Raw genomic sequence first — 21,366 nt, 5'->3', positions numbered from 1 at the left:
CTTCTTGGCATAAATTTACATCAGTGTCAAATAGGTACACCATGCTGGAGTTGTACAATGGATGCTATTGTCTCATTTGCCTGTTGTACAGTGATTACACTAGCACAACACCTGTGTAGCATACCACCCTTGCATAACGTCTTAGAAAATTCATCTACGTTCATGATGGTATTTATGCTCAGAGAAGTTACCGACAGGATTCCATCTGTCAGGAAGGAAGTTGTTTCCTATACACAGGGACCATCCATATAAAGTGATGGAGAGAAACGCTCCATATGGTGACATTTTACTGTAGGTCCTATTTGTTTCCTCTCTTTCAGATGATCATGCTGTGAGTATAGCCACCACCACCCCCTTCTTCTTCTTGTGTGCCTCCAATTCATATTTTTTACTTTGACACTATCAAAGGACTTTCTTGGCAAGTTACTTCAGAGTGGTGATGGTATTGCCATCCTCTGAGGCTGAGAAAGTGTGACTTGACTAAGGTCACCCAATGGGTTTTTATGCTCAAGTGGGAAATTGAACCCTAATCACTAGAGCCATAGTCCAGCACTCAAAGCATTACAGCATATGGGCTCTGAGAGCAACAAAAAATGCCTTGTAGGAAAAACCCACCCAGGCTGCAGGGCAGGATTGCAAAAACGTCCTTTGACAAGTGAGTAAGCTAAGTAACCACAGAATTATGTGTGGTATAGTGTGTGAGAGAAGGAGGGAGAACAACTTATTGGGAGTGGAAAGGGAATAAACAGAGGAGCTGATATCCTTGGTCAGGAAGACTTCCAACAGCGACACTATGTTACAGGTTAGCTTTGTCTTATGCGGGAGATCATTCCAAATATGACCTCCCACCCAGGAGTGGCAGAATCCAGAACCTTTTCCCCTTCTCTCTCTGCCATGCATCAAAGAGATCTCTGAGTGGCCTATAATATGATGATTAGAGTGGGATTTAGGTGTGGCCATGTTCTCCTGGATCAGAGCCAACCTGTTTTGTGTGTGACAGGCAATGTTAGAAACCCACCTCTTGTTGGCACATCTTGGGCTTTTGCAGGTTATTTACATTTCATATAACAGATCCGTCAAATAAAAGAAGAACAAACAGAACCGGGGGCAGGGGTGTGTGTGTTGAGAAGATCAAATAGGGCTTGGCAGATGACCAGAAACTCCACAATCTTATATAAAATGAGTTCTCATTTTTCAACCTTGTACAGGTAGGAGGGGTGTGTGGGTGTATAAGTGTGAATTTGAGAAAGGGACTAGTTCATTTGCCCCTTCCTCACTTTCTCTCCTTTGTTTGGAATGTCTACAGGATCAGCCCACTTGACAGTCTCCAAATGCAACAGAAGGCGAATGCAAATGTAGGAATTGATTGGGGGGAGAAGAGCCAGAGGTAAAAACAATACAGGTTGAGTTTCCCTTATCCAGAATTGGAAATACTCCAAAATCCCAAATTGTCCAGATGAGTGGCTGAGATAGTGATACCTTTGCTTTCTGAATGTTCAGTGTACACAAACATTGTTTCATGCTCCAAATTATTAAAAAAATATATTATGCATAAAATTCCCTTCAGGCTATATAAGGTATATATGAAACATAAATGATTTTCATGTTTAGATTTGGGTCCTATCTCCAAGCTATCTCTTTATGTATAAGCAAATATTCCAAAATCTGGAAAATTCTGAAATCTCATATTTCTGGTCCCAAGTTTTTGCGTTAAGGGAGACTCAACCTGTAGAAATATATCAACTCAAATTTTGTTTCCTTCTAGACTCTTGAAAACACAGAGCAAATAAAACTGAAATGGGGAATGGGAGTGCAGACCATACAAAAGTATCTCATGGAAATAAAATCTAAGGTAGGTAAGAGGAGGTTTTTCTTTTAACCTAAAACAGTCCATTGACAAGTGAGGGTGCTAAGAGACACAGAATGGAGTGGTGGGTGGAGAGACCAGAATCCAGCCAAGTATCAGATAAAATGGACTATAGGCCATGAATACGCATGCTCTAATAAATGTGTTAGCCTTTGAGATATCACAGGACACTTTGCTGCTTTTGGTTTTTTGCTACACTTTCAGAAATTTGCCAGCAAAGGCAGAGAAGATGACTTCTGCCAGTGCAGTTACATTGCCAGATAGGATCTTGGTCTCATACCCACCAACTGACCTAGTTTAGCAAGGACTGTCACAATTAATCCTAAGATTTCAGCTGTTTTGAAAATGGAGTTTATCACATGAGAGGGACCTCATCCAAAAACAGGATTTAAAGTGAAAAACCCCACAAAAGTGGATTTATTAGCAGATGACGGTCAGGTTAACCCAGCATTAGAAACCCAAAAAGTAGAAGAGACACAAAAGTACAATTGATTTTCAGATGACATCACTGTTAAGGTGCATTAACATGACCTTAACCCAGCTACAAAGTAGACAAAACACAGGGGTTTTTTTTTACTTCCGGAAAATCCCAAAAAGTAAAAAGAATTATGTTTTCTTGACTTTCTAGCTGGTTTAATGTTGTATTAACCCTGATGTGTCTGAAGATCAACCAAGCTTTTGCATGTATTCTTAGTTTTTTTCAGGTTTTAAATTCCATTTTAAATATGCCTCCTCCTGAGTGATAAACTCTAATGTCCCAGTTTCTCTCTCCTCCTCATATTCCCCCCTTTGTCTTCAGCTTACTTCAGTTGCTGCAAGCTGAATTCAAAGTGCAAAATTAGTTTGAATTCCATTAAGTCAGCAGGAGAGAGAGAGAAGTCATCCACTGCCACTGATTTAATATAATAACTATAAAGGTACCTAGGTTTGGGGGTTTTTTTGTTTGTTTTTTTGCTCCTCGGGGCACGTGAAAGGGATATAGAAGTCTTAGTAGACCACAAGCTGAACATGAGTCAATGGTGTGATGCAGCAGCTAAAAAAAAGCCAATGCAATCCTAGGCTGCATCTATAAGAGGATAGTGCCTAGAATAAGGGAAATAATAGTACCACTCTATTCTGCTTTGGTCAAACTTCACTTGGAATACTGTGTCCAGTTCAGGGCACCATAATTAAAAAAGGATATCAACAAACTTTTAAACAGAGGCTGGATGGCCATCTTTTGGGAGTGCTTTGCTTGTGTCCTCCTGCATGGCCCTTGGGGTCTCTTCCAACTCTGTGAATCTGTGCCTCTATGATTCTATGACTACTTCTTTTTTGAAATGACAATTTCCAGAATCCTTCAGTCAGCATAGCCACTGGTGATATTTGTTAGGGGCTTCTGTGACTTTTTAAGTTCATTTCTTAAACAAAACAAAACAAAACAAAATGGGGTGCAAGTGGTGGGATCCTTAGGTGGAAGGGACCATGTTCTCCTGGAGTTTGTTATACAGTGGAAAGGAGAAGCCAAGCATAGTCAGACACGCATTCTAGACTTTAGGAGAGCGGATTTCAGTAGAGAAGTATTGAGGGTGATCCCATGGTCAGAAATACTAAAAGAGAAGGAAGTTCAGGACGGATGGGACTTTCTCAAAAGGGTGATACTGAAGGCACAATTTCAAACAGTTTCAGTGAGAAAGAAAAATGGGAGATGTCTCAAGAAACCAGGATGGATGACTAAGGAACTTTCAACCGAGCTAAGTTTGAAACGGAACATGTATAAGAAATGGAAAAAGGGGGAAATCACAAAAAAGGAATTCAGACAAATAGCAGGCATGTGTAGCAGTAACATCAGAAAAGCTAAAGCACAGAATGAACTCAGGCTTGCTAGAGAGGTTAAAAACAATAAAAAAGGGCTTTTTTGGATACGTCCGCAGCAAAAGGAAGAAGAAGGAAATGGTAGGGCCACTGTGTGGAGAAGATGGCAAAATGCTAACAGAAGACAGAGAAAAGGCAGAATTAGTCAACACCTTCTTTGCCTCAGTCTTCTCAGAAAAGGCAAAGAGTGCTCAACCTGAGGATAATGGAGCAGAGGACAGAATAGGGGAATTTCAGCACAGAATGAGTAAAGAGATAGTAGACGAATACCTTGTTAATCTAAATGAATTTAAGTCTCCAGGACCAGATGAACTACATCCAAGGGTATTAAAAGAACTGGCAAATGCAATATCGGAGCCATTGGCAATAATCTTTGAGAACTCCTGGAGAACAGGAGATGTCCCAGCAGACTGGAGGAGGGCAAACGTTGTCCCCATCTTCAAAAAGGGGAAAAAAGAGGATCCAAACAATTATTGTCCAGTTAGTCTGACATCAATACCAGGAAAGATTCTGGAGCAGATCATTAAACAGAGAGTCTGTGAACATCTAGAAGGCAATGCCATAATCACAAAAAGTCAACATGGGTTTCAGAGAAAGAAGTCATGCCAGACAAATCTAATCTCTTTCTTAGATAAAATTATGAGCTTGGTAGATGAAGGGAATGCTGTGGATATAGTATATCTTGATTTCAGTAAGGCCTTTGACAAGGTTTCCCATGACATTCTTGCAAACAAGCTTGTAAAATGTGGGTTAGACAAGGTAACTGTTACATGGATTTGTAATTAGTTGACTGGCCGAACCCAAATGGTGCTCAACAATGGCTCCTTTTCATCCTGGAGAGAAGTGACCCGTGGGGTCCCACAGGGCTCTGTCCTGGGCCCAGTGTTATTCAACATCTTCATCAATGACCTGGATGACAGAATTGGGGGAATACTTATCAGATTTGCAGATGACGCCAAATTAGGAGGAGTAGCTAACACCCCAGAGGACAGAATCAAAATTCAAAATGACCTGAATAGACTAACAAAATGAAATTCAACAGGGATTAATGTAAGGTACTGCACTTAGGGCAGAAAAATAAAATGCACAGATATAGGATGGGGGACACCTGGCTGAATGAAACTACGTGTGAAAGGGATCTAGGAGTCCAAGTAGATCACCAATTGAACATGAGTCAACAGTGTGATGCAACAGCTAAAAAGGCCAATGCAGTTTTAGTCTGCATCAATAGAAGTATAGTGTCTAGATCAAGAGAAGTAATAGTGCCACTCTATTCTGCTTTGGTCAGGCCCCACCTGGAATATTGTGTCCAGCTCTGGGCACCACTATTCAAAAAGGACATTGTGAAACTGGAGCACGTCCAAAGGGGGGAACTAAAATGGTGAAAGGTCTGGAAGCCATGCCCTATGAGGAATGACTTAGGGAGCTGGGGATGTTTAGCCTGGAGAAAAGAAGGTTAAGAGGTGATATGATAGCCCTGTTTAAATATTTGAAGGGGTGTCACATTGAGGAGGGAACAAGCTTGTTTTCTGCTGCTCCAGGAAACAGGACCTGGAACAATGGATGCAAGCTGCAGGAAAAGCGATTCCACCTCAACATTAGGAGGAACTTCCTGACAGTAAGGGCTGTTCGACAGTGGAACAAATTCCCTCAGAGTGTAGTGGAGTCTCCTTCTCTGGAGGTCTTTAAGCAGAGGCTGGATGGCCATCTGTCGAGTATGCTTTGACTGAGATTTCCTGCATGGCAGGGGGTTGGACTGGATGGCCCTTGTGGTCTCTTCCAACTCTATAGTTCTAAGATTCTATGATAACAAGGAAAAAACTGAAGCACAGTTTATTGAGGTGGTCCTGTGATTTGAAGGGCAAATGTTCCCATCCTAGAATTTTTTATTTTAATTTTAGAATCGTTGACTTAAGCAGAACTGTTGTTTCAGTGATGCACCATAGCACTATAACTCAAAGAAGGAAGAGTAGGAAGAAGGTGGGGAAGAGAAGGTAAAGATAATATTCTGATATGTACCAGAATAAAACAGAAACCCACCTAAGGTTGGAAATAAAATGTTGCAGCTGGTGCTGGAAATTGCCAGGAAATAGTCTGGAACAACGAAAATTGTTGGATATTCTAAAAACAACCCAAGAACTCCCGCAACAAATACTACAACTTCCCAGTGTTTGCCCTGATTAGAAGAAAGTTACCTCTGTATATTTCTGCTTTATGACTCATGCATTCAGTGGTAACTTTGCACACACCTAAGTACCGAAAGAAAGGTACAACTGACTGCACAACTGAATACACAGTCAGATAAGCAATCAAATGCACATCAGAATGTGCACCTGCATGTTCAGTGACACTTTATGTGTGTAACTCCACTTCTGGGACCAGTTTGCCCTTCAGACTATAGGAATATCTTAACAAACCATGCCCCTGGCTTGAAAGAGAAATAGTCCTAGTGCAAATAAAAGAAATCTCTACAAACAGTGCCCAAAAAGAGTGGAAAGAATGAATGCAGAGGTGACAACAGCTAGCAGACACCATGAGCTATGTTGTGGGAACTCATGCTTCTATAAACCAGTGTGGAAGAGTACTCTGTAAATAGCTGAAGGCTATTGGATGGGGTGAATTATATGTTCAAACAAACAAAGATGCTTGGTGAATTTATCTGAGAATATTGCAGCAAATATCTGCTCTCCATCCCATTCAGTTCTGGCTCATCTACTTTTGCTCTGTGGCACTTTCCTTTTGAAATGGGTGATGCTCATCCCTTGGTGCTGCAGTCATGTACATTTGCAATAACTGCTTACTGGTTTCAGAAGGCATGGAAAACTTGCCTCTTGTAAGAATGCAGAAGATTAGTTTGCCAGAAATGTTAGCGGTGACAACATCCTTTGGTCTCGAAAAAGATCAATGAGATCTCCTTCAGCAATGTCTTGCTCAAACTTCTCCAAGCCTTCTCAGCTTTCCCCTAAGTGATTTCACTTCCTTTGCAAACAGAAAAGGAGAAGAAGATAATCTCTTTATTCTGTTAGCTATGCATGCTTTCACCATGACAGGGAGGGCAGTGTAACAGCTGGGAGAAAGAAGAAAACAAACAATGGCTTTTTCACTGCAAGTCACTTCAGCTCCACCTTTTGTGAATGTGAATGATCTGTTGTAGATTTCAGTGACTCAGTACCAGAATGTCTCCTCCTCAGAGATTTTAAAGCACTAGACATTTGCAGTGATTGGGACAGTGTGTTGCTTATTCATCTGCAGTCAATATACATTTACACTACTTTACTCCAGCCTTCCTTGACTTGATCCCCGCCAGCTGTCCTGGACTGCAACTCTCATTCTCCATCAGCATTACCCAGGACGAAAAACATCTCAAAAGCACCAGAATGAGACAGACACCTGTAATGCCCTTGGACTGCCACATATTTATCTTGGCTATGCTCCTGTGTCTTTAAATGAAGTCTGATGGCAATTTATTTAAGCTTTTCCTGGCATTCATGAAGACAAGTAATGGAGAAAATGTCATGGACTTAATTCTTGGTTTACCAAGGAGTAAATGCCCTCTGGCTCATTTGCCACATCTTTTTTATTTCTGGCTATCATATAGTTCAACATGGAGTGTTGTCATATGACAGTTGGCTTGACTGATTCATGCCGCCAATGTTTTCTGCATGAAGATACAAAGTATGGTCTATTTCCCTCCTCTGGACACCATAATGGAACAATCATCATAATCATAATCATAATCATCATCCTGAGCTGAGACTCCAGGTGACTTACTAAAATCAAAACGTATATAAGTTAAAAACACACATATAGATTAAAACATAAAAAGGTTATTGATTGAAAGTGATTGAACTGAATTTGAAACAAAGTGAGACACATGCCGTACCTGCAATGCAGAAATAATTTAGCTTGACAGCGCTTTAACTTCCATGGCTCAATGCTATGGAATTCTGAGATTTGTAGTTTTGTGATCTATTTAGCCTTCCCTGTTAGAGAATTCTGGTGCCACAACAAACTACAAATCCCTGAATTGAGCAATGGCAATTAAAGTAGTGAATAACTACTATTTATTCAGTTTAGATGCAGTCTCAGTCATAAAAAAGTCAAGAAATAAAATAATACAGCACACTATTAAAAGGACTTTCCTTAGAAGCAGTCTGTTTACACAATGCTGCCCTGCAGGTCTTTACCTATCAGCTAAAAGATAACAAGGGAGAAGCCAGGTGAGCTTCCTTAGGAAAGGAGTTGCAGAGCCTAGGAACAGCTACGTCTCACTCCTTCCTGCCTTCTCATAGGATATCCATGTGAATGAGACAAGGGAGTTTATCAAATGGGAGGAATTTCTCTTAAATTCGAATGAAAAGAAAGTGGGGCCAGAACACATTCACTTAAAGTCGCTAGTTTAGCGCAATTACGTGAATTCGCATTGCATTCGAACTGGCTTCCCATTGCCCGAAAATAGCATGCCATTGCTCGAATTTGCGTGTGGCAGTCTATCACACAATAACATGAAACCACATGGTTGCATTTGGACCGACTTCCCATTGCCCGAATTTGTGTAGTGGGTTATCACGCAATAACATTAAACTCCATGACTGCATTCAGATTGCTATCGGATTATACTTCCAATTCCCCTTGTCTGATAAACTCTAAGAAATTCTCCTGCTTATGTCAATGATAATAATAATAATAATAATAATAATAATAATAATTTATATGCCACCCAATCACTGGGAATCTGGGTAACTTATAACAGAGGGGATAATAGACGGTTCCCTGCCTTCAGGCTTACAATCTAAAAAGACACGACACAAAAGATTTCATGTACAGCGCTGTGTAAATTTACAGCGCTTCATAAATAAAGGTTAATAATAATAATAATAACAATAACAAAAGGAGAAGGGAATGGTGTATGTGGGCATCAGGTCCAGCATTCTTCTCTCCCTCTGAGGCCTGGACCAAGTCAGATGGACTGGAGGGAGGGCTCTTCTTCTTCAGGCTAGCCCTGGTGGAGCTAGGGCCTGCCTGGTAAACTCCCTCATAGGCTGGAAGATGACAGTTATGGAGGGAGGAGTCTCTTCTTCCAGGCTAGCCCTGATGGAGCTGGGCCAGCCTATTCTCTCCCTCATAGGCCGAAGGATGACAGTTAAGGAGGGAGAAGCCTCTTTCTTCAGGCTAGCCCTGATGGATCTGGGCCTGCTTGGTCATCTCCCTTGCAGGCTGGAGGATGGCAGTTATGGAGGGAGGAGTCTCTTCTTTCAGGCTAGCCCTGATGGGGCTGGGTATGCCTGGTCAACTCCCTCATAGGCTGGAGGATGACAGTTATGGAGGGAGGAGTCTCTTCTTCCAGGCTAGCCCTGATGGAGCTGGGCCTTCCTGGTCAACTTCCTTGCAGGCTGGAAGATGACAGTTATAGAGGGAGGGGTCTCTTCTTCCAGGCTAGCCCTGATGGAGCTGGGCCTGCCTGGTCAACTCCCTCATAGGCCGGAAGATGACAGTTATGAAGGGAAGAGTCTATTCTTTCAGGCTAGCCCTGATGGAGCTGGGCCTGCCTGGACATCTCCCTGACAGGCCAGAGGATGGCAGTTATGGAGGGAGGAGTCTCTTCTTCAGGCTAGCCCTGATGGAGCTGGGCCTGCCTGGTCAACTCCCTCAAAGCCCAAAGAGGACTGCATGGAAGAATATGGTCTTCAGGCAACCTGGATCAAAGCTCTATAGAGCTTTAAAAATCATAACCAGCACATTGAATTGTGCACAGGAATGGACTTGTTGTAACAAGGTAATTATTTGCTCCAGTCAATATTCTGGCTGTTCCTCTATAAACCAACAACATTTATATGCATTTTTCTAAGGTAGACTCTTTTCAAAATAAGTCAATGGAGATGTTGTGGCAAAGGAATTGTAGGCTTCTTATAACAACAGCCACATTTCAGTTCAGAGTAAAAAGCTGTTAAGGATGAGGGATTAGTTTTGTGGAGCATAATGGCTGATTTATAGCAAACACAGCTGTTTATACTCAATATTCTTAGCCCAAACTACAAATCATGAAAGGAGTGAGCAATTTGTATTCATCCAAATCATGTTGATTGTAATCCCTACTAGCTTTAGCAGAACTAGGCAGCAATACAGAATGATGGGAATTCCAGTCAGATAACAGACATGTGAAATGATGAAACAAAGCACCAGCAATTACTTTAATATAAATTAACTTTCTTAAGTTTCCTTTCTTAATGCAAAGGCACATAGGAAGTAATGAATGGTAACTTCTCAGAAACTCTTTACTTTCTGCCTACAATGAAGTTATGGTCCTCATACTGCTCTAAATTTTCAGAGGCCGTGTTTGAATTTTCATAATGGAAAAGGAAAGTATAATGCCTGTTATTGCTTTTTTGGACTAGGATCCATACAAGTACTCCAATTAAATTATTCCTTTCATTTGTCCATTGTGCTGAAATTAAGGGGGAGAACCCTTTCATCATTTGCACTGTGTCCTCAAGGAGCCCACTGCCTAATATGTTTGCTATTGTTTTCCACTCCAAGAAACCAATGCACCCTGAACTCTGGCCATACATCTTGTCTGCTGTTGCTCCTAGGAATTTTTTTTTTAAAGGATCCATCCTATCCCCCTATTTGTAATGAAACAGGCTGCCAAGTAGACAAATTCCTCAAGGGGGGAAAGCAAATGTGTTATTCAATGGGCTTCTTAGTCATGCTCAAAATGGAGGTCATTTTTGAATTTTTCCTGGACAGAAAGTTGAACTGTAAGATATGTCCCAGAAAAGGAGGATGTCTGGTCATCCTGAGACCTTCTCACCATTCTAAACAATTGGTTTCATTGCTGAACTGTTCTCATTTTTATATTGTTTTATAATTGACTGGTAATCAATATATGTATGAAATTGTGGGTTGTGATATTTATGCATTATAATGCTGATTTTAGCTGTTGTGCTCCTGCCTCGATCCACGGGGAGATATAAATAAAGTTGTTGTTGTTATTATTATTATTATTATTATTATTATTATTATTATTATTAAATTAAGTATAGTGTCAAGATCGAGGGAAGTAATAGTACCACTCTATTCTTTTTTGGTCAGACTTTACCTGGAATACTGTATCCAGTTCTGGGCACCATAGTTCCAAAAGGATGTTGACAAGCTGGGGTGTGTCCAGAGGAGGGCAATCAAAATGGTGACAGGTCTGGAAACCATGCCCTTTGAGGAATGACTTAGGGAGTTGGGTATGCTTAGCCTGGAGGAGAGAAAGTGAAGAGGTGATAGCCCTGTTTAAATATTTGAAGGATGTCATTCTGAGGATGGAGCAAGCATGTTTGCTGCTGCTTCAGAGACTAGGACATGGAGCAATGGATGCAAACTACAGGAAAAAAGATTCCACCAAAATGTTAGGAAGAACTTCCTGACAGTAAGAGCTGTTTGACAGTGGAACACACTCCCTCAGAGAGTGGTAGGATCTGCTTCTTTGGAAGTTTGTTTAATGGATGGCCATCTGTTGAGAGTGCTTTGATTGTATATTCCTGTATGGCAGTGGGTTGGATTGAATGATTCCCTTAAGGTCTCTTCCAATCCTTTGATTTTACGATTCTATGATTATAAGTTTTGTCTAATGTTCAATTGAACTCACTCTCCTGTAAGTTTTTAAGTTTAAACTTTTAGATCTAGTTCTACCTTCTGAATGTATCCTCAGAAGGAAGACAAGTGAGTATGTTAGACTGCCTCTCACGCCCAGTAAGAAATTAAAGTGTGTGTGAGGGGGACGCACAAGAGGTGTCTGTGTAGGCACTTAGTAGCTGCAGATTTGTGTAAGGTAAAAATCCTGCTTTTCACCTCAAACAAATAACTTTCTGTGACCTCTAGAACATGAGTCAAATTCTTTTGTTTCACTGGAAAGAAAAGGCCAACGTAATTTTCAATTTGTAATTTCCTAGTGACCTGGTAAGATTTTCCCCAAAGCACTCTAATAACGAGGGTAGAGTGATGTGTCAGAGAAAGGCCTGCTGCATCTAAGCAGTGGAAAATCAGCTCACTTGACCAAAAGAGTGAGTTTGTCATTCTTTAAAAACAAAAATGTGGGTGAGGCAGGCTCCTCTGGAGCAATCTGGGCGGCTGCAGCAAGTGCTTCAAACACCGCAGTTGTTTTACAATGGAAAGACTTTGAACCTTCTTTCCTGTGTTGTGTGTTTGCTTTTGAACTTTGTACTTTCAGACCACAGCAAGGTGCCTACACACTCTTCATTTCCTGTCACTTGGTCAAAAACAGAAGAATGCTGTCAACCTCATGCTTGGCTTCACAGAGATGGGGATTTTGGAAGGGCATGGGAACAATTGACTCCAAAATAGAGACAGTTTATCAGAGTATCCATTATCAGTTAGAAGGTGTTCCTTGATGTTTCTTCAAGCAGTGTACCTCAACCTGGTGCTCTTTTGATATTTTAGAAAGCACATCCCATCATTCCCACCAAATCAGTCTAGAATATGCTCCAGAATCCTAGATTACTCGCTTAGTTGCAGAGACATAACTAAGTAGCATATCCTGGCCCATATCCCCAGTGCACTGTAAAAGCCACCTGCCAGAATGGTCAAAGGAGGCCCACTGGAGTTCAAGGAGGATAACATTTCCACCCCAATCCCACCTGCAAGTGAGGCTGTGAAAAGAAATTGTGACAGGTGTCCTGCTTCTGGTGGTTGCAGTGTCCCTGGTTGGCAGGGTTGTTGTTGATGGATATAGCAACCTCCTTGCAACCCAGTCACCCATTTTGAGCAACCCATTTTAAGTAATTATAACACCATATGTGTTTGTTTGATAACTTGTTCATTAGAAGTATCTTAAAGATGTAACTTAAAGCTACTTTTCTCTCTCTCTCACACACACACAAAGCTTGGGGAAGTTTTGGTGTCAACTCTTGGATGATGACATCTACTCTTTTGGATGACAAAAAGTATTCTGGTTTCTATGCTCCAGAAAAATAACTGTCCCACTTGTTCCAGTCTCCCTCTCTGTAACAACAGTTTTTCTATCTAAATGATCCCTTAATTATTTGAAGGAATGTCATATTGAGGGGAGAGCAAGCTTGTTTTCTGTAGCTCCAAAGAACAGGAACCAGAACAATGGATACAAGCTACAGGAAAAGAGATTCCACCTCAACATTAGGAAGAACTTCCTGACAGTAAGGGCTATTTGACAGTGGAACACTACTCAGAGTGTAGTGGAGTCTCCTTCCTTGGAGGTCTTTAAACAGAGGCTGGATTGCCATCTATCGGGGATGCTTTGATTGTGATTTCCTGCATGGCAGTGGCTTGGACTGGATGGCCCTTGGGGTCTCTATGTTCTTGCATGGCAAGGTGTTGGACCAAATAGCCCTTACAATTCTATGAAGCTTCTTTCTTTCAAAAGCAGCATCTAAATGAGCATACACAGAACATTAGTTCATCTCACTTAACACTCACTTAATCTCACAGGCAGTTCTTCTGAAAGGCCTGTGAATCTAGAATCATAGAATCATAAAGTTATAAGGGCCATCTGGTACAACACCCTGCCATGCAACAACATAGAATCAAAGCACCTCCGAGAAATGGTTATCCAGCCTCAGTTTAAAAATCTCCAAAAAGGGAGACTCCGCCACTCTCTGAGGGAGTGTGTTCTACTGTTAAAGAGTTCTTACTGTCCAGAAGTTCCTCCTAATGTTGAGGTGGAATCAGTTTTCCTGTAGCTTGCATCCATTGTTCCGCATCCTATTCTCTGGAGCATCAGAAAACATACTTGCTTCATCTTCAGTATGACACCCCTTTGAATACTTAAACAGTGCTATCATATCACCTCTTCACCATCTCTTCTCCAGGCTGAACATACCCAGCTCCCTAAGTCTCTCCTCATAAGACATAGTTTCCAGAACCTTCAACATTTTTGTTGCCCTCCGCTGAACATGCTCCAGGTAGTCTTTGCAAAGTCTTATCAGTGCATTTGATAAGACTTTGCAGTGTTTTCTTTTGGAAAACAAGTCCCAGAAGCCTCCAGCCTGAACCTATTGAATGAAGCAGACTCTGAATGAATAGAATCTATGTACGTGTTGACTTGAATCAATGGCTATGCCCATGTGAGTCAAATGATGTATCTTCTCCATGTCCTTACAATGATCAGTCCAGATGATGCAAGGGCCAGTTGCCGATTTTACAGTGAACTGTCCTGATGATGTATGGCCAGTTTGGCACTGAACCCATTGTACCACCCTTACAATGAATTTTAAAAAGTCACCTTTTGCTCTGGATCTTCACAGAAAATCTGGAGCCCTCTGGAGTGACACCAAGCAGCTGTTTACAATGCATCCCACCATGGTGTGTGTCACTGCCTCTCAGGTCAGAACCAAGTACCTAACTGAGTGATTAATGCTGGGCACCTTGGTTTTGGCCTCAGAGGGAATGACTCGTTGTGGTAGTGGGTGGCACAGCGGGATGTACATGTGAATAGCAGTGTCAGTCTGGAAAACCTAGTGACTTTGGAGCAGCTTCAGGGGTAGAATATTCCGGACTGATTCTGGAGTACTCTGGCCCATGTGGACTCTGCCAGTGGACTATGCTAGCTAAGCTAAAGAGCAGGATTCAGGGGTTGTAGTCCAAAAAAACTATTTATTTGTTTGACTGATTGATTTATATCCTGCCTCTGTTCTAGTACAGAGACCAAGGTGATTATCTTTTACAAGTTCTGGTCATTACTTTTTGATTGAAAAGAAATAGGATTTGACTAGAAACCCTTTTCTTGGAAAATATAGTCTGTGGCATGAAATCTTTCATGTTTTTAGATCTGGTGAAGCTTCATATCCTGTAAACAAGATGACAAATAGACCCAAAGGCCTCAGATGACTTAGCTAACATCACTGGTGCTTTACATAAATCAAACTGTCCTTGTGGTGTGGTTGGAACCAAAATAACTCTGCTGTGATATTCCTACAGAGGTGGAATTATTTTAAACTTTTTCCTCTGTGAGTGAAATTTCCCATACCTGTTAAGGTCTTCTTCTTCTCAAGTAAGCCCCTGCCCAGCCTAAATTTGCTGGCCAAATTTAAAATGTACTTTCACTTAGTGCTTTGTTTTCCGACAATATACCCATTATGGATAGTGTTGGAAGAAAAGGTGTAAAGTATTATTTTGGCATACTACTGTTTTTTATGGCCTCACAATGCATCAGCAAGAATTAAAATTTAGATTTTTTTTGTTAACAAATGAAAACATAATCCACAAAGTTTACTTTTAAAAGAAAAGAGGGAAAAGGTGAAAGCAAACAAATTTGGATTATAATTATGAGCATTATTTGCCAAAGCTTCCCTGCAGGAGTTTGGTAAGTACAGCCTTTGGGACCCAATTATGTAGCTCCCAAACCTCCTATGATTCCTCCAAAGCCCCCAAAATTCATTTTGGCCAAATCTTTGGTGGGCAAGGAATTGATCCCAGCACCTTTACAGTTGCCTACACTGATGTTGTTTTCTACCTTCAAATCATTTTTGGCTTATGGTGAGCCTAAGAAAATCTATTGTGGTGGTTTTATTCAGAGGAGTTTTTTTCAGAGGAGGCTTGGCATTACCTTCTTCTTAGTCTGAGAGAGTATGACTTGCCCAAGGTCACCTAGTGGGCTTTCATGGCTGAGTAGGGATTCGAATCCTGGTCTCCCAGAGTCCTTGTTAAACGCTCAAAACCACTATATCACATTGGCTCTATCAGAGGGTGAAATTTCATTTTAGCTCTAATTACACAGAATATGAAAATCCTATTTTAATGCAGTGATCTCTGGTCCTTAAATATCAGAACTGCCATTTGGAAGTGCTTCCCCTTAATCTTTAATTATGCTGATGTCATTTATAATTCTTTAAATGTTATTTTTTTGCTATGTTTTAGACCAGTACTAACTTTCATTTCAGCTCTGCTGATGACTGAGTGTGGACAAGAAGTAGGTAGAAAGTACATGAGGGTGCACTGATGGTCAGGTACTGATCATTATTTGCCAAATCACCTTCCCAGACCTCTTAGATACCGGCTGGAATCCTCTTCGTGACTTATGCATAAGCTGCAATTTAAGACAGAGTTGAGAAAAGTGCATTTCCCCCTCTCATTAAAGGCAGTGAGAGATAAGACTGGCCTGAGGCCACACAGCAAATGCCATGAGTTAGGGCCCATTCCAATATGACCCTATTTTTTGTTTGTTTGTCTATTTACTATACCACCTTTCTTCCAATATGTGACTCAAAGTGGTAGACAGCCATGGACTTTTTGAAGAAGCTATACTGTTGTGTTGTTGTGTGCCTTCAAATAATTTCTGACTGATGGGAACCATAAGTCAAGCCTATCAGAGGTTTTCTTGGCAAGTTTTGTTCAGAGGGGTTTGCCTTTGCCTCACTCTGAGCCTGAGAAAGTGTGACTTGCCCTAGATCACCCACTAGATTTCCATAGCTGAGTAGGGATTTGAATACTGGTCTCCAAAATCATAGTCTAATGTTCAAACTACTACATCATGTTATATTATGATGGGGTACCAATTCATGGAAGAAAGATCACCAAAACCATTTGGACCTAAATCCCAGCTAGACCTAACTAGGGTAGACCCATCAAATCAGTGGTAAGTGTTCACTTACCAAGTTCCTATTGGTTCTACAGATCTTGTTGAGACTGACAATAAGATTAAGACCCTGGGATACAGGATTTTATCAGCTAGTATCACGCTGTACCTTATCACATTGGAGGCTGTGCTAATTTAAGCAAGTGTCTTTGACAACAATACCTGATAGTTTGAGGATTTCAGATCATCTTTAATTAAAGCAGGTGCCTTTGGAGATTGCTACTAAAAATTCAGAGGAAGCAATCCTGGCAAACTTCACATTCATTTGCATAACAATGCTCGAGACAACCTTGGGGCTGTAATTTTGTGTTTCAGTCCCCTTTCTTTCCCATGTTCCTCCCTCCTCCAACTTGTGCGGAAAACACTTTCCCTCTTTGTAGTGCTGACACTCTTGTCAAACGATTAAAGCAACTTGCTTGCTGAATAATAAGCCCAAGTCATCATTAAAAATCGATAGTGTTGCTCATTTTCTTGCTGGAATTAAATCAGAGCAGCCCTGCAGACAAGAGCCTCAACACTGTGGTTGGAATGGTGACAAATGTTTCTCTGCTGCACATATTCTCAGAGAAGGAGAGGTGCTAATGGGAAAGTTATTTCCCAGTCCAAAACATTTCCCTCAGTAGTGAGTCTGCTGGATCCAATGAATTTATATTATTTCTTTTGATTTATTCTGACCCGAATCTTATTGGGAATCACAACTAGAGTAGACCCATTAAATCAATGTGTTATTATTATAAATCACAGTTAAGCAACTGATTTTGATAACAGTCAAGCAACTTCTCTAGTTGGCACTAATCAATAGGATTTAAAACCTGTTCTTTCAGAGCCATAACAGAGTCCTCAAAAAAACTTGGAAAAGTTACTTTTTTGGATGACATGACTGGAATCCTATTGGTTAGTTCCAGCTTGAGTAGACCCATTTAAAATATTGTTGGATGACGAGTCAACAGGTAGGCAAATCCCATTGATTCAATAGATCTAGGCTAGCAGTTAGGCCTACAGCTAAAACACCCCATAGCCCAGTGGTCCCCAATCTTTCCTATGCCCCACACACCTAGGAAATGTTGAATTAATGTCTGTGCCCCTTACAAAAGTAATACCACATTTGAAGATGATGAAGTCTAATTTCTAATTTTTGAACTATAAATTGAACACATACAAATACTGTGGGTGAACAAACTGAACTTTAAAAAATTAAGCTATTAACTCAGTGCATAAAATGCAACTCTAAGTTGAGCTATTAGACTCTAATTCATTCAGAAAAAAATCTAAACAATAAAAGCAGCCCCAGTGTTGAACACAATATTTACAATTTATGCTCCTGCTTTTCATTCATGATTTTGTCAAAACATGGAACTTTCTTCCTGACTGTGATCCACAGGTCTGCCTATCAATTCAGGAGATTTTTAGATTTTGCATTGATCGACAAAAGAAAAATGAATCCAGATTAATACCAGTATTTTTGTTGCAGCTCCTGAAATACCATCATGCATTCCCTGGGAATGCGAGCACCCCAGGTTGGGAACCCTTGCCATAGTGAGTGTGTATAGCATGTGTGAGGACGTCTATTTGTTGCAGCATTATGGCACCAAATATGGAGACCTCCACTTGTCACACTGATGGACAAACCACTTGTGAAGACCTTTTAAATGTCCACATACTTTCCATGTAGTCTTTTATTCCCATAGGCCTACAACTAGACATCACCACCCTTGAACCACTGCTGCTGCCACAGACACTGCATGTCAGAACTCAGCCAATAGCACTATTGTAATGTTTCTAGAGACACAGGTGTGTAATACAGGTGTGCAGCAGACAGTTAAAGATTCCTTATTTAAAGCAACTAAATCCTAATTAATTCTACCTTTCCTTATCTCATCATTAATCCTAACTGTCCTGAGTCTGAGTAATCCTTATCTTTTCCACTAACTACCATATGCACCATCCTTCTTAACATCTCCAACACCCGCTCAATCCCAATATTCCATACTCTCATGCCATCCCAACAGATCTCTTAATTTATTCCATTTACTATATACCACATGCATTACCATATTTTACCTTTATTTCTCTAAAAACCACAACAGCATCGCCTCCCAAAGGTCCATCACAGGGGACTGCGGGACCTATTGTTCAAAAGAAGCAACTTCTTCTTCTTCTTCTTCTTCTTCTTCTTATTATTATTATTATTATTAGCTTTATTTATAAAGTGCCATAAATCTACATGGCAGTGTACAAAACCAAGTAAAATCAAGAATATAAAAGCCTGCCTATGGCGTACAATCTAAAAGTTAAAGCAACAAATTAAAAACTTCTGGTCAAGATGGCTAACAGGGTTTTTTTAAAAAAAAAAAAATGAGAAAGCCATGCAGTTAGAGTTGGTCCAAGACATTGTGCTGCCTGAACATGAGGACAAAATGGTACCCACATTTTTGTCTGTGGAAGATAATTGGACCAATAGTTAAATTCTGCTTCAGCACTAGCAGCAGGACAGCATCTTTCATCACATCTGAAAGCAGTGAGTTAAGGAGTGCAAAGCAAGCCATTTGGTACCCAGCCCTCTCCTCCAAGATAAGGAAATGACTATGAGGCCACCATTGATGCTCTCTCTACAGCACACATCAGCTGTTGCCTGAGTTGACTGCCACAGTCAGCCTAATGGTAGGGTAGTTTGTACATACAAATCAAAAAGAACAAACCAATGAAAAGAAAGAGAAAGAAAAGGACCAGACAAAAGAATGGCAAGAAGTCATAGCAGGTGGTATTAGAACTGGGTAACAGTGTGGTGTTGTGGTTTGAGAACTGGACAAAGCTTGGGCCTGAGATCCTACGTTGGGGCTGTGTTGTGTAAAGTGCATGAAGATTTACTCTGCATTAAGAGTTATGTGTTAATTGCACTACACAAATCTTGTGTTGAATGGGACCTTTGCAAAACTGAACCAAGACAGCAAATGTGGAATTCTCTGCACATCCAGATGCACACGTGCATCCATGCATTGCATGTGCAGGTCCACATCTAGAGCCTTAACTGAATGCAGTCATTGTGTAATGGACAGAAATATCAAATCACTTCCATATGAGAAAGTATGTGTGTCTAAGAGGTTATACAAATGCAAGTGTGTGTCTAGCAGAGGGTGGCCAAAATGGTGAAATGTTTGCAAACCATGTCCTATATGAGGAACAGCTTAGGGAGCTGTGTATGTTTAGTCCAAAGAAGAGAAAGTTAAGAGGTGATATGATAGCCATTTTTAAAAGAATTGAAGAGATGTCCTATTGACGATGGAGCAAGCTTGTTTTCTCCTGTTCCAGAGAACAGGGCCCTGAGCAATGGATGCAAACTACAGGAAAGGAGATTCCACCTCAACATTAGGAAGAACTTCCTGACAGTAAGGGCTGTTCAGCAGTGGAACACACTCCCTCAGTCTTCTTCTTTGGAGGTTATTAAACGGAGCCTGGATGGCCATCTGTGGGGGGTGCTTTGATTGTGTCTTCCTGAGTAGCAGAGTGTTGGACTAGGTGGCCCTTGTGTTTTTCCCAACTCTATTTGTAGGTATACTTCAGTTAAACAGCCATCATGGTGCAATGGTTTGAATGCTGGCCTATGACTCTGGAGATCAGGGTTCAAACTGTGCTCAGACATGAAACCCACTGGGTGACCTTGGGGAAGTCACATACTCTCAGCCTCAAAGGATGGCAATGGCAAACTTCCTCTGAACAAATCTTGCCAAGAAAATCCCATGGTAGGTTTACCTTAGGGTCATCATAAGTTGGACATGATTTGAAGGCACACAAGAAATACTTGAGTTAACAATATAGATGTGTTCCTGGACTATAATTCTTTAACAGAAAATTTGGTGACTGAGGCAGAAATAACATAGAAAGAATAGTGCACCACAAAAAACAAGCACTACAGCATGCTTTATTCAATGCAAAATGATACACAAATGTGAAGGGTAATCCTTCTGTATGTAATCAAAAGCATTTCAAACATTCTAGAGTCACTTGAAGGCCTCTTCCAAACTGAATCCATGGTGACCTTTTCTTTTGCCAACGTCTACTATTCTTATGATTTCCGTTTTGGTGGCTAAACGTATAAATCTTTGCTTTCTTAAACATGGTATGGGCAGTTGCAGAGGTAGCCTAATCAGCTTTCCACTGTTCTCTCTGTTTTTCTGTTTGTGCCAGTTCAGTAAAAGATTTTGGCCGAAGCTGTTATTTATCAGCCAGTTTTAGGCAACCACACACTACTACAGTAGGATCAGCTAAAGCAGAATATCTTTCTTTCTCATCTCAGCTTTAATGCATTGCATTGATAAGATGTTGTGTCCCAGCACAGAAATTGTGTTTTCCCACCTTTTCTTCACTATGTTCTTAGTGCCAACACTGCTAGAAAAATCCTTTCAGCTAGACAGAGGACGAGTAAGAAAGGGATCTAGATAGGCTTTTTTTTTTTTTGCAAAAGGGAGTTTCATTGTCAGAAGACTTTTAAAATCAAAATATGCCTGTATTGGAAACTAGGATTCAGTGATGTTGGTACTATATAGAACTCCCATCTTTGCAAAATTGGGTTTCTGTCAGATGTGTAGCAGTTGTATTTTGGGTCCACAACAGCTTCAGTAATTTTTCAAGAACAGAATTCTCTGTAGCACATAAACATTGTGTAGACTCATTATACTTAATCCCTCCCCACCCCAGCTATAAGAAAGTTTGCAATCTGAAGTACAGTTGGCCCTCTACATTTGCAGCTTTGACTTTTGAGGATTTGGTTATTTGTGGTTTTGATTAATATGTTCTCTCTAGGAATCTCTAGGTCCTCCAGTGCAACTCCTCTAGTAGACCATAAAGTTGTTCTGGAGAACCTAGAAGTCTCTAGCCATTTGTAAGCCCTCCAACATGATTCTATAATCAACATCTGGAAGATGTTGACCATAGAGTTGCACTGGAGGACCTAGGTAAGTGTTCTCTTAGGTAATAGTGTTTTTTTATTTGCGATTTCCCCACATTTATGGGGGTCTTGCACCTCTAATCA

Source organism: Sceloporus occidentalis, unplaced genomic scaffold (assembly GCF_023333645.1).
Source record: "Sceloporus occidentalis isolate IW3139 unplaced genomic scaffold, rSceOcc1.0.p SCAF_3, whole genome shotgun sequence".
Lineage (NCBI taxonomy): Eukaryota > Metazoa > Chordata > Lepidosauria > Squamata > Phrynosomatidae > Sceloporus > Sceloporus occidentalis.
This window is presented reverse-complemented; position numbering follows the sequence as displayed.